The 12662-nt window shown below is 38.3% G+C and overlaps 1 long non-coding RNA gene across 4 annotated transcripts; it reads right to left on the bottom strand.

Moving 5' to 3' along the window:
• Window positions 1–3210: 3210 nt before the first annotated feature.
• On the bottom strand, window positions 3211–11038 carry LOC131908573 (uncharacterized). 4 transcript variants are annotated; one of them, XR_009378623.1, is made up of 4 exons: window positions 10926–11025; window positions 7339–7387; window positions 6439–6488; window positions 3211–3893 (listed from the first exon to the last, which is right to left on the bottom strand). It is a non-coding gene; the product is annotated as an uncharacterized LOC131908573 (long non-coding RNA). The 4 variants fall into 4 exon arrangements; XR_009378624.1 differs by lacking the exon at window positions 3211–3893 and adding an exon at window positions 5614–5658; XR_009378626.1 differs by lacking the exon at window positions 7339–7387 and having other exon boundaries at window positions 10926–11038.
• Window positions 11039–12662: the final 1624 nt, after the last annotated feature.

Genomic DNA, 12662 nt, shown 5'->3' on the forward strand with positions numbered 1-12662 from the left:
AAGTTAATGATTATATCCCCTCTATTAGTACTCTGGCCACCACTTGCAGCAAGTCAGGAAGTCAGCTGACTTGTGGAAACCTGGCCAGGTGACCACTCGAGAAGTGATTAGGGATGGCTGATAACTGTCTCTCAGGAATTCTGCTGAACCCAGCTAATGTGATTTTACTTGGGATTTAAATCAAATTTTAGTCTTTCCATTAGGAGATAAAGAAGCTAATGTATCTTAAACCTGTCTGGTCTTTCTCCCTCCTCACCTTACTCTCACTTAGCCTGGACAAGATTCCTTTAAGGGAATGGAGAGAAGTCACTATTTATTGCAGCAGGTGCTGAGTCCACAGAGAAGGCCTTTTTCTTTGTCTATTCTGTGCTTTTGTTTTAGAGAGACCTGGGCTTTTAGAATTATCCTCTAGTTTCCTCTTTTCTGTAGGAAAGGCTATCTACTTATTCCACATCTCAAACATACTTTTCTAAAACTTATACTCTTGACATAGTCATTGTCATCTCCTAAATTCCTACTCAGACTCCTCCGCCCTGTAAACTAACCTAAAATGTGCATTATAATTGCATTCAAAGCAAAAGAAAAACCTAGAAACACTAAAATTGATTGTTTTCCCTTGAATATTATTCTATAACATAGGTGCTATCACACAGTGTTATACAAATACTATGATACATCTTCCAAATAGTATTTTAATTAAAGAAATGGTACTGTTTTCCATACCAACTGTGGAGATAAATGAAATGAAAAACAAATTGTCAAAGACTACTACCAAAATGTATAAAGCTTCACAAATGTTTTCACACAAATGTGAATTCCTTATTTTGGAGTCCATCTGAAGAATACCACTATATGTATTAAAAAGTGAAAATTCAGGCTGGGGAGATGGCTCAGTGGTTGAAAGTAGGTTGCTCTTCCAGGGGGCATGAGTTTGATTCCCAGCACCCACATGGCATATCGCAACCATGAAGAACTCTAGTCTCAGGGGATCTTACACCTCTTCTAAACTCTACAATCACCAGACATGCACAAAGTACACAGAGATACATGCAGGCAAAACACTCACATCTATGAAATAAAAAACACAAATTTAAAAAATAAAAAATAGAAGAATTTTAAATTATTTACCCATAGGATATCTTTGCCCCTGATACCTACAATTATATTAGTTATTTTTCGATATTTTATTAATACTTTTCACATGTGGTAATGTATATGGTAAAGTAATAATAAAGTATTATTTCAAAAATAAACTCAATGGGGGAAATTCACAGATGTATGATTAGATTTTTCTCTGTAATCTCCATTAAAACTATTGAGCAAACCTAATGTGGTAATATATTGTGTACCCCAATGAAGTCAACAGACCACCACAATTTAAGACATTGGAAAGACTAGCACACCTTTCAAAATGATTGTTTCTTTTCATATTTCCTCACTGCATTGACTACTAAGACATTCACTAAACAATCCAACATTGAATCCCTTTAGAATAGAAAAAATGCTGGGGTTCAAGGAAGTCAACCTGCTAAGAAAAACGCCACAAGACAAACCTATAATAAGGCTGGAGAGATGGAGATCAAGGAGCAGACACCACTGTGACCATTACCAAAAACACAACACCCAAAGTTAGAGACAGACACACTGCACTGAAACTTCACACAGCCATGCCTCTCCTCCTAAAAGTTGATTGGGATTTGGCACCCAATCCTGATTTAGTCACTGATTTCTTCTTTGTATACTGTTGTAGATGGACATCCACAGGCTACAACATTAAAAACAAAAACTACTAACGAATAATTTACAACTGAAAATAGAGTGGCAAAGAGAACCATTAAATTGCTGCTTGAAGTCTTTGTAAACCATTTCCTACAATTGTTCTACATTCAAATTGGTCACTTGTGACAAATAAGTAGTACTTCTGTATGAGGTCTGTTTTTTCCGAAATGCTGCTTAATGTTTGGAGATTGTGATTAGCCAGAATAGATTCTCTGACTCAAGACAAAACTATCTTCTGTTAGCCTTGACATCAGATCTGGTGGAGGAAGGAGACTGTGTTCTGGAGTTGTCAGAGGGAGAAAACAAATCACTTAAATCTTCAGCTAGTTACTAGCTTGAATGTGTTCTAATAATCATGCTCTTTTGTGAAAATCAATTAAGCACAAGACGTTTCTAATTCTTTGTCTATGGTCTTCATGGCAACCAAGCAAGTAGGTACTATTATTACTCTGCCTTTGACAGAAACCAAGACTCCAACTAGTTACATGGACTCCCAATATAATAGCTAATAAAGACTGGAGTTAATGCATTAAGTGTTATTGGTTCTAAAACCCATGCTCAATCTACTATTACAGTTTTCTATCTGTAGCTTATGATACATTTTAATGAAATGCAAAATGTATGTGGATCCATAGTAAGTGAAGCAGATAAAAGAAGGGGGACTCTGGTTGAACTATATGGAAAAAGTCTGCAATCTTACAACTTAGATCCTTTCTGTATTCCCTAACCTCCCCGCAGCAGCCCCATGGGCTTCTGTGGGAAGCTAGGTCTCTGTGGAAACTCTGTGTTGAAGCCAGGGTCATCTCCCCACATATATAGACATATCCTTATATGTGTTTCGGGTCACAGACTCAGATGCTCACTTGACCTCACTGTTCCTCTTAAAGAAACGAGGGTTTCTTTTCCTCCTCAGTCATGAACTTCAACATCATGAGTCTCTGTAATTTATGTGATCATTTCCTCCATTGGTTTTTAAGTTCTGTACTCAAGTTCCAAACTCAAAATGCTAAAGAATAAGATTAATCAAAAGTGATAGAAACTGGTGATAATCAAAAAAAAAAAAAAGAAAAAAAAAAGAAAGAAAGAAGAAGGTCTTATTAAGAAGCAAACACGGCGGCGGCGGCGGCGGCGGCGGCGGCGGTGGTGGTGGCAATGGCGGTGGCGCACACCTTTAACCCCAGCACTCGGGAGGCAGAGGCAGGTGGATCTCTGTGAGTTCGAGGCCAGCCTCGTCTACAGAGCGAGTTCAGCAAAGCTACACAGAGAAACCCTGTCTCGAAAAACCAAAAATAAATAAATAAATAATAAAAAATAAAGAAGCAAACATGATATTACATCTAGACAGTCCACATCAGTTGCATTTTGTGTACTTTATACCAATCCACTGCGTATGTACACATTTAACTGGTATTTGTTTCATATTGTGTCTATGTTTACAAATATAAAAAGCAACGTGTAAACTACCTATGTTTCTCTATGAATCAAATATGAAAATTTAAAAAAAAAACAATTTGTGGGTTCAGGAATTCTGTTGGCAATGCTGGTCAGAGCAGAATGATGTTATTTTAAATTCTTCTCTCATTAGGAGAGGCGCTTGCTTCTTCACAGTTCCTGTGCTTTTGTGTCAGAGCTGTACTCGCATTTTTTACTGTGGTGTTTATAAATCGTGATGCAGTTCCACCGCCGTTTCTGACACACTCATTAATTTGTTCCCAGCGGCAGTTCATTACCGACATCACAAGCAAAGCATGCTCTCTCCCTGGGCACAGAGGGCCTACCGGAAATTAAGCAGACAAGGCAGCCTTCACCCCAGAGCAAGCAACCAGTCTCATCTCCTGCAGCAGGCTGGAGACAAACAAGCACAGGAGAGTGGTTGGAATGAAAGGATCCTGCCTCCTGTTACCTGGCACCTTCTGAGGCTTCCGCGGCAATGAGCAGTGGTTCTTTGATAAGGTTGGGATCTTGCTGTTACTGTGATGTTCCTTCACTGGTCGGCTGTCTTACTTGGATAGGGTTGAGAAATAGCTCGAGATGCTCAGTACAGAGAAGGCTTAACTCTGTCCCGTGTCTTCTAATGTGGTTCTTCTTCCTGGGTGTAAAGATGCTTCCTGGTTCTGCAGGGAGATCAGAACTCTGAATTGCATCCTTCACTGAAATCTCATCAGTGAGGGTGCTAAGGAAGCCAGCTAACTCCACAAGAATAATTACAGCCCTGCCAAGCTTAGCTTTTGAGAAAATGCTATTTTTATTATTTTTTAACTACAAGAGAATGAGAAAGCAAGGGTTCAAGAGGGGCAATATGCTGTATGTGGACACAGGTACTATAGCATATAGCATATGTATGGATGTCAAAGAAAAATATTGTGGAATTGGCCTTCTCGACTTCCATCTTTTTATGAGTGCTAGGAATTGAATCCAGGTCTTCAGGCTTACATAACACTCACCATGATCCACCGAACCATCAAACTGACCCTTAGAAAGCCTTAGTTTTAAAAAAAACTCTGTGCTCTGGATTGGGGAAATGAAATTGTTTTTTGTTACCATTTTTAGTGGTTGTCAGTAGTCTCATCAAACCCTGGCCCACAACAGATCAACACCATTCTAACCATGACCCAGTCCTATGAACTATGGGCATCTCAGGATGCCCTCCTAAACTTCAGTGTCCATCATCATTTCATTTGGCTGCTCCCTTCTGTTTCATGTGGTGGGCTAGTGAACTGTGAATGAGATAGAGCACGGAAAATGGATACGGTATGCTGGGGGACAGAACTTAGAGCACTGGGTTCAAATCATTGCCCTTTCCCATCACAGAAACCACATCAATGCTTCATCCTGATTCATATCACAAACAAAATCTGACTAAGAAAATTTAGAATCAAAAGGGGGGTTGCTTCGAAGCAGTAAGTAACTGTTAAAAATAATATAGGCAGGTTCATAGAAAGGAAGCCAAGATGAATTACCCTTCAGATGATCCTCATTTAGAGTGAGAGCATGAAGGCTACAAGCAGTGATGATGAAATCCTGACAGGAGAGAGAGTAACCCCAATAGCCAAAGGATGAGTAAGGGTGTTGCTCTTAAAGTTTTCAGTGGTAGGAGTAGAGGTTTACATTCTGTATCATGTGACCACATCTGTGTGCTAGAAATTAGGAAAACATTGGTCAAAGCCTAGAACAAACTCAAGGCCGTTCTGAGCCAGAGCACTCAAGAAGGGGTAAGCCTTGCTTACAGGAGTGAGGAAGACAACTCAGCTTTTTTATCCACCCAGTCCAGAAGAAGAGATTGTAAGGTAGTGTCTGGCATTGCTCAGAAAGAGAATAGATAACTGATCTGTAAGGGGAGAGTGGCTGATTGAACAACATCAACTTGAAGCAAGACACTACCTAGCAGTCATTCTTCCTAGCTCACCCTGAAGCCTGGTGTGAAAATTTCAGACACTTCCTGCTTAAGGGGCCTGAGAAGACAGACAAGTAGACTGGAGAGATCCATAACAGTTCTTTAGAGGTTCGGCCAGACGGAAGGGTCACCCAAGACTCTTCTCTCATCTGCACTTTGTCCATGAGCAATTTTGACCATCTCCATCTTCAGAACATGACAAATTTGACCACTGCTTGCTGCCTGCACAGCTGCCATTCTCGTACCTGATCCTGAAGCTCTGAAAGAGCCTCATTACTCACTGGATTCCTGCTGTCACTCTTGCTTCCCCTATACCTGTGCCATACCTCATAGATCCTCCTTTAAATGTGTGAGGTCCTGTTCTAGAGCTTTTCTTTCTTTGATAAAACACTGCAACTAAAAGTAGCAGGGGGAGGAAAGAGCTTGTCTTACACTTCCAGGTCAAAATCCATCATTGAATGAAGTCAGGGCAGGAAATCATGGACCTGGAGGCAGGAGCAATGGAAGAATGTTGTTTCTGGCTTGTTTGTGCTTAGCTAGCATTCTAACATAATACAGGACCACCTTCCTAGGGATCTCACTGCCCACAGTGGGCTGGGGGTTCCTGTATCAATCAAGACAATCTCTCAAAGACATGTTCACAGAACAACCTGATGAAGGTGATTACTCAGTTGAGACTCTTTTTCAGGTAACGCTACACTGTGTCAAATTGCTAGATAATACTAATGAAGACAGAGTCTATTTTTGTCCTGTTCAATATCCTTGCATGGCTTTAAGCAGAGGAAAATACAAAATCTCATGGTGATCTTAGGATACCCAATGATCTATTAACTCAATGATGTGTAGCATCCAGTTATTGCTTCTCTTCTGATTCGACCAAGCACTGTACACCTCACGATGTATTAGAATATGTGCACAGAGAAATTCCTGGCTTGGTGTGAAGCATTGATTCTGTCAAAGTCTGAAGCTCTCATTCCTGAAAATCTCCCTGAGTTTATGCCATCCTTTCCATAGGGTCTAGCTGAAATATCATTTGTCTGTATTGTCCTTATGTGATGATCCTGTTTTACCATCTTATTTATAGTGTATGTGTGCATGCATGCACACCCAAGTGTAAATATTCCCCATTGTCTATATGCTTTATTTTTCTTTATGGACACATCTTCTTCTGTATATCCTTTCACTTATTTCTGTTGTCCGTTTTACATATCTCATCTTGGTTAGAATATAAATTTCCTATGAACTCTTTGGCTCCTTTGACTCACCATTTTCTTCCTAAGATAGTACAGGAGTCCTTTCAGGTGTTCAATAATTCCTAGTAGAAATAACAACATGAATAAGTTGATTCAGATACTGTAATGACTGTTTTGCAGTTACCAAAGCACTCTATGAGGAAGCCTCAGAAATAACTGACTTGCATAACTAGGAAGAACATCATGACATCAGTTGGAAGATGCAAGTATGCAGTCACACTAACCATGGTGTATAACAGATACTCTGGGTAAGATAGCTATGAGAAGTTGGTTATCTTAAAGAGGAGTATTCACCACCTTGAAATTCATCAAGAAGCAAATAAACTAATAGAATAATACATCAGCTGTGTTCTCCTCTTTGATAGTACTGATGTGCTTTCAGTATTCTGTCTCTCTTGCTTCCTCAATGATTTCCATTTAAGATTTTTTTTTTAATCTTATGTGTATGGGTATGCTGCCTGCCTGTATGTTTGTGCACTATGTGCATACAGTATCTGTAAAGGCCAAAGAGGGTGTTGAATCCCCTGTGGAATTACAGGTGTTTATCAGCTGCTATGTGGATGCTTGGAATCAAGCCTGGGTTCTCTGGTAGAGCAGCCAGTGTTCTTACCCACTGAGTCACAAATCTATCTTTGACTCTTTCTTAGGAAACATTTCACGCTGCACAGAATATGAACCTAATAGTTGAATTACCATCAGATTTTAGTTTTCTTACTGTGGATGTGAGGAAGACACAAAATTTCAGTAAAACCTATTTATGAAACTAAGAAATGCCAACAAAAAACAACAGAGTCAATAAAAACTACTTAGTCAAGGAAAACAAATAAATGAACATGCATCCCTAACACATTTTCTTTACAAGTCGCCTAATATTCAGCAGTATGTATGAACCATAATATATTCAATCCTTACCTTGTTGATACATCTCCCAGCTTAATTTCCATTTTCCTCCTCAGAAAAACTGAAATAAATACACTCCTGAATATATCACATCACACCTTTTTGTGCTTTTATTTCTCTAAGCAAAATTCCCCAGGGTAGAACTGATTGCAGTAAGGTATCAACATTTATAATTTTAAACAATATTTCTAAGTAACTTTCTCAAATATAATAGCAACTTACTCTCCCAGCAGAAACATCTACAGTAGTCATCCCTTCCCCCCACATACCTTAACCATGTCATGCAAAAATACTAGTCTTACCACACTGGGTTGAAAATCTGATAACTCAACAGTCTTTATCTTTGTGTGCATCTTCCTGTGTATGGTTAGGATCTTTTTAAAAAAAAATCAGTGACTTTTTCTCTTCTTATCTGAATTACCTCTTCATACTTATTGAAACCATTTTTTTTGGTTCTTTCTTAAATCACTTGAAGAGTAGGACCAGTAGCCTTCTTCAATGGCCTAACTATTGTAATTAACAATCTCTCTAGCTTGAATGTTCACTCTTACTGTCTAATGCCTGGAATGTTTACTATACTATGTTTTATATTGATGCAGTCAAATTCGTCTATTTTCTGATATTTCTGTCTAGCTGAAAAATGTCCTATCATATCAGGTTGTAGAAATATCCCTTTATATTTGTTCCAAAAATACTATTTTTTATTTAGTTTTTCAGTCCATCTAGAATGAACAAATGTGTATAGAGTAATGAAAAGTTCCTGTGGTTTCTTCTATATCAGTAGTAATGGTTTCATCAAATATAATCAATAAACTCTCCTGAATTAAAATGAAATCTCAGTATGATAAATTATCACACATACTTGGTAGTAATTTCTGTTTTCTCAGCACTCTGACCAAAGTATCTTCAGTGAAAACCATTAATATCACATTAAATTGTATATAATTTATAAAGAGAAAGAATTTAACCATACCACAGTCTATATGTTTTATCCAGTTTCCAGGAAGAATGTTCTCAGATTTAGTTCAATGACAATCCAAGCTCAACAATCACATTTTCACAAGATGCTTTCTATGAACCGGACTCTTTTCTAAATACTTCTTTTACTGCCTATATTAAATAATCTTAATAGACAATATTACCTTTATCTCAGTTCTCTGTATAAAAATCTAAATATTTGAGAGTTTAATTACCCAAGATCGCAAAAATAGTAAGTGATGGGCCTGAGATTTTAGCTTCCACAGGGAACCTAACATTGGAATTCTCCTGATGATACTTTTAGCTTTGTATCTTGAACACTCTACTTATCACAACACAGAAGGTAACTAGTGAATATTTATTTGATTGGATTGGGTTTCAAACATAAAACTTTTTTATACCACAAAGTCTTATAACATTAGGAAATAATGACTTGAAATGAGTTTTCTTCTTGAAAACACAGAGTAATTTCAAAACGGCAATTTCAGAGGCTGCAAACGAACAGCTCTAATGAGTTCGGCTCAAGACTCTTCTTCTCACCAGGAAATGATTGAAGACAAGGAGATAACCTCTCATTAATTCCTTATTAACCATCTTAATCAGGATTACATCACTGTCTCTCTCTGAGCATGGACAACTGTCAGCAGGCTCTGAAGCTTGGATTCATTAAGCCCACAATGTGGGAAGGTCTAGACAGCCAGCAGGGTCATTTCCTATCCCCTAGGGGAGCCACATTTGATGAAGATGTGCCTCTCTTAGTAGCTTACTTTGCTTGTATTTTATTGCTGTACATCCCTCAGCATCCAGCACAAATCTCTGGATTCTCAGATGTTTTGCCTGAAAGCTCTTAGAAAGAGGCAAAACGCACAGCCTGACCATCAGTCAGCAAGTTCCTACAAATGGATAAATGTATTGCTAGGTACGAGACATGGTTTTGTAGCTCAACAGGTTCAGGGAGGAGTCTACCTCTTCATCTCTTCCCAGGAGGCAACTCTCTCCCTACAATAGGAATCTGCTGTGTCAGGGGTAGGAAGATAAGAGGAGGGGTTTTATCCTGCTCAGCAAAAATCCACAAACCCAGTGGCTTCTAAGGTCTCTGTGATGAATACTGCAGCTTTCTACTCTATGTCCTTAAGTAACAGTTTTCAGAAGGCCCAGCATTCCTCATTTTCAGTCTATGCAATGTGAATGCAGAGAAACACCGACTTCAAGCCTGAGTGACTAATGACTTTGGGATTGCTTTGGGGACTGGGGTAAGTGGATCAGCCAGAACCAGTGAGATATAAAAAGACTACTGGAGGACCATGTGATGTGGTAGATCATGTGGGAGGCTGTGAATATCTTTGTCCACACCCTGAGTAATAGCTGACTTGTTTCAAATCATCATGCTACTTTCTAGATATGTGGCTTTGGACACCATTTCACCTTTTGCTACCTTGGTTTCGTTATTTCTAGAACAATAGTAGTCTAAGAGCACCTCTCACAGAAAAGATATGAAGAATGACTGAGTTTCTATTGGCTAATTATATAGTAAGTAGCAAATTAAAAGTGTGTTAAAATATGAGTTACCATAAACATACCTTAATGTTTCTATTAGAGAAATTTCTCACACTATCCTATGGTATCTGTAGTGCAAAAAAGACAATCTGGAACTGTCAGAGCCATCTGGGTCTGTGAGGGGTGTTACATGTCTTAAAATAGAGAAATGAAGAGGCCTGTGGAGCATGAATACTGTTCCTGGTGCTGTCATCTAACATTTAAATCAAGCTGTGCCCAAGGAAAGGCCTTTCCCATGTCACATAAGTGTGTGTGTGTGTGTGTGTGTGTGTGTGTGTGTGTGTGTGTGTGTGTGCATGTATATAATTTATATAAACTTTAGTCTTTCAAGTTATTCTAGTTTTACTGAAAAGTTGAGCAGAACACAGGAAACTTCCCCATATATTCTTTCCACTCACATTGAAAAGCTTCTTGTTTTATCAAAATCAGGATGGTGAGAATGTGGGAAATGGATTTGTTTGAAGGAGGAAGCTTGGTTGGGGATGAGAGTGAGATGAGAGAGTGGGGTCTGAGTAATTAGAATGTATTACATAGATGCATGAAATTATCTAAGAACAAACCTAATTTAATAAAATAGATGGAAAAACCTCGAAATGGGAAGAAATAACAAATCCCCCCGTGAAATTTTATAAAATGAGTGGTACACTTGTTGCCAGAGAAATAGACTTTGAAACATCATTATCACAAAAACTCGTACACTCTTGTTATATATCCTATGGGTTTGCACAAAATTGTAATGATATATATTCACCATTATAGAATCATAGAGAAGAATTTGACCACCCTCAAACTCTGCTGTGTCCTGACTTTTCTTCCTTTCTTCCCAAATCCCCTTGTGAAAGCTAATCTTATTACTCTCTTCATAGTTTGCCTTTTCAGAATGTTATAGTCAGAATGAGACAATATGTGACCTTTACACTTTATAGATCATCCTCTTTAACTTAGTTATTTTCATTCACGTTTCCTTCATAGCTTTTCATAGCTCATGTCTCATTTGCTCTAAGTAACATTTCATGTTCTGGATGTACCATATTTTATTTATTAATTCACCTATAGAAGGGTACCTTGGTTGCTTCCAAATTAAGATAAATGTTGATAAAGCTGATATGAGCATCTTTGGGGAGGTTTCTGGATACACATAACATTTCAGATCTGAAATTCTGCTGAATTCTATGCTAAGAGGAGGCTCTGTTCTGTAACAGGAGTCGCTTCTGCTGGATTCTATGCTAAGAGAAGGTTCTGTTCTATAACAGGAGTCACTTCTGCTAAATTCTATGCTAAGAGGAGGTTCTGTTCTGTTACAGGCTTCGTGTCTTCCAAAGAGGGCTACGCCAGTTTGTATTTCTACTGTGCCTGACTGGGCAGTATTCCCATGATTCTAGCTCTTCATCAACATGTTTTGTTCTCAGTTTTCTGGATCTGGGCCATTCTAATAGGATTTAGTGGCATCTAGTTGTTTTAGTTTGCATTCTTCTGATATCACGTGATAGGGAGTACCTTTTCATGCACTTACTTGCCATCTATACATTTTCTCTGATCAATACGCTTTCATTTTTTTAGATTAAGCTATCTTGCTTTGTATTTTCTGCAAATGGCACTTCAAAAAGAAAATTTTCCCTGCTTCTCTCTGTGAAGGGAGCTCTGAAGATTTCATACCAGCTATGCAGAACTGAGCATACTCTTCCATCCCTCCGTTTCAAGCATCTGCCAGCTAATACAGGTGAACTGCCTGCTTTGAATGAAACATGGCACAGCCTGGAGCTCCATTCTTGAAGTCTGGAATAACAATATAGCATAATATCTCAAATTTCTGCATGAGCTGGTAGGTGTGAAGAGCACATACTGACGAGCTAGGAAAGGTAGAAACTATAAGGAATTGCTAAACTCTGGGACTGAGTGCTCATTAGTAGAGCATACAGACCTGCAGGAGGTATATAAACATTCATCAGAGAACGGAGAGAAAAAGAGGCAGCTAGGCCACTGTGAGCCAACTCAGGGATCGCAGTGCCAGTAGGACAGATGTGGGTCCATATGTATTAATTTGCTCAGAAACCCAGAGCTTTGCTAAAATCCCATTACTGGTCTGCAGAAATCATTCTCATCTCCTTCTGTCTGTCTGAACTACAAATGGTTGTGTTATCCATCCCTGAGTTCATTTTAAATGTCTCACTTCTCATTTATTTGCTTATGCAATATCTTTGACCAAAGAATGTTCATATGTATGCATACACACACACTCCATGTCTTAGGTTTCTAAATCATTTCAAATCGTTTAAGTTGTATGTCTGTTCCTTGTTGGTGCAATGATATACTGCTAGTAAGTTAAGGTTTCTGCCAACACCACATCCCATAAACCTCAAAAGAAAAGAAAAGAAAAGAAAAGAAAAGGTCATGGTATGGACTTGTTTTTTTATTCAAATAGGTTTAAGAAGTGTTATTTGAGAAATAGCATAATTTAATGTAGAATTTGCTAAGTTCCTTAATATTCATGCTGTGTATGAGTACACACTACATTCACACCCACCATTGCCAGTAAGAGGTCATCAAATAAGTGAATTCCAAACTGATTAAAGATTTGCTGTGGTACACCATTATGTAGAATTTCTACCTTGAAGATACATACAATTGCCTAAATAATGTGAATAGTAGCAAAGTATAATGAAGCAATTATCAAGAATGAAAACTGGGCATTACCTTTGCTTTTAGTATAGTACCTTTACCTATTAGAATGTAGGACTTAAATTTTTATACTGTCCATATTTTTCAACGAGCTCTCATAATTCTTAGAAATTCATCATTTG

Source organism: Peromyscus eremicus, chromosome 4 (assembly GCF_949786415.1).
Source record: "Peromyscus eremicus chromosome 4, PerEre_H2_v1, whole genome shotgun sequence".
Lineage (NCBI taxonomy): Eukaryota > Metazoa > Chordata > Mammalia > Rodentia > Cricetidae > Peromyscus > Peromyscus eremicus.